The sequence below is a fragment of the Meleagris gallopavo genome, chromosome 4 (assembly GCF_000146605.3).
Source record: "Meleagris gallopavo isolate NT-WF06-2002-E0010 breed Aviagen turkey brand Nicholas breeding stock chromosome 4, Turkey_5.1, whole genome shotgun sequence".
Taxonomy (NCBI): Eukaryota; Metazoa; Chordata; class Aves; order Galliformes; family Phasianidae; genus Meleagris; species Meleagris gallopavo.
In genome coordinates, this window is record NC_015014.2 from 22751712 (window position 1) to 22753390 (window position 1679).

The window sequence follows — 1679 nt, forward strand, 5'->3', positions numbered from 1 at the left end:
TTTTACCCACTATTACAAATTTAGAAATTGCACCTTTGATCGTTTAAAATGTTCTTAGGACCTTCATTCAAGTTGATGAGGGTCTGTCTGGCAAGATTTCCAAATATAAAGGAAAGTCATCAGTGTTTTCTTTATATATTGTACATCATGTACAATGGTCCCTTTGAAGTATACCTGTAGTTAAAGTAGTTATTGAACTCAAAACTAAAAAGTATAAAAAGCTACCTTTTTTCAAAAACATATAAGAAACAATGCAAAAGGTGTTATGCATAACACATACAAAGTGATTAAAAAAATCAAACACATATTTGTATTTGACAGTAGTTTAGTATCCTTCATCTAGCAGAACTAATTAGCTTAAAAGGATTCAGGAAAGGCTATTTAGGAGCTCTGTGGTAGAGAATGATCACAAAAAGTAAAAACTAATTTAGAAACCAAGTGCTAGACAACCAAGAATTGCACATGGGTGATATGTAAGTCACCCAAACTATCTTTTGTGAGAAGCACTTTCAATTGTTTTTGAAATGGTTGGATGGCCTTTAGTTAAACAACAAAGCATTCACGTGTTAGAAAGTAAGACAAGGTTTCTTTTATGTGTAAGCATTGAGCCGCTCTTTAGAGCGAGTAGAGTGAATGTCATGAAGCTCTTGCTCCTCCTTTGATTTAATATCCTCATATTTTTGCATTCTGCAGGCATCTTTCACATAGGCCCAGTTAGCAGACAAGACCATGAGATAATGGACCTGTAAGAGAAGTAACATGGAGTTAAGCATCAACAGACCTTATCAGATTCACGTTCAAACTTTAGAAATTACAGGGCTGATTTTGTTGTTGATCGTGTTACTCTGAAACACTTACTGGTCATCATTTAGTACATAGGAAAAAGAAATCTAAGTAAATTAATCCAAAATCTGGCACCATGAGTAGTATCCAGGTCTGGGATTAGTAGATCAAATAAGAGATGATGATATCAAATTTCCATTATCTCCATTCAGATGAATTAAATGCTTTACCTTTTATTTATTTATTTATTTCTTCTCCCAGTATAAAATTCTTGGCAAAATTCAAAGAATGTGACTGGAAGTTCTAATCATTTTGTCATCTCAGACAATTAGACCATTGCTATTCTTTGGAGAGTACCATTTTAGTTAAAAAATATAATCTGAACCTCTCAAAAATAATATCTGACCAGGTAGACAGATGAGAATCCTAGAAGCGGAGGCTGAGCAGTATTCTTACAACTACCTGACTTTTTAAATCCATAAGCCAGAAAACCTCACAGCTGAAGATTATGTGATGAAAATGGGACCATATAGGCCCTGATTTCTTGACACAAAATGTTTGGTAACATTCTACTATAATGCTAGAGTCTTGCATTTTCACATGGCATTTTACTTGGCTTTTTAAAAGTACTAAAAAACAGAGAAACTACTCTTAAGATACATTGTGCACAGTCCGGCATTCATTTAACTCCAGTTTTTCTCTCTTTTTTCTCTAAAAAAAGTTAAAGAATCAAAGTTCTTGCATAGCTGTGAAATCTCTTGGATGTCACACTCACTGTAAGTAGGATGACTATCCTGGAAGTAACTAATTTAGCATCTATAAAGAAAAAATCTCAAATATTTATGCTACATAATTACATATTAGTTAAAGAATCCACCACCTTTTTTTTTTTTTTT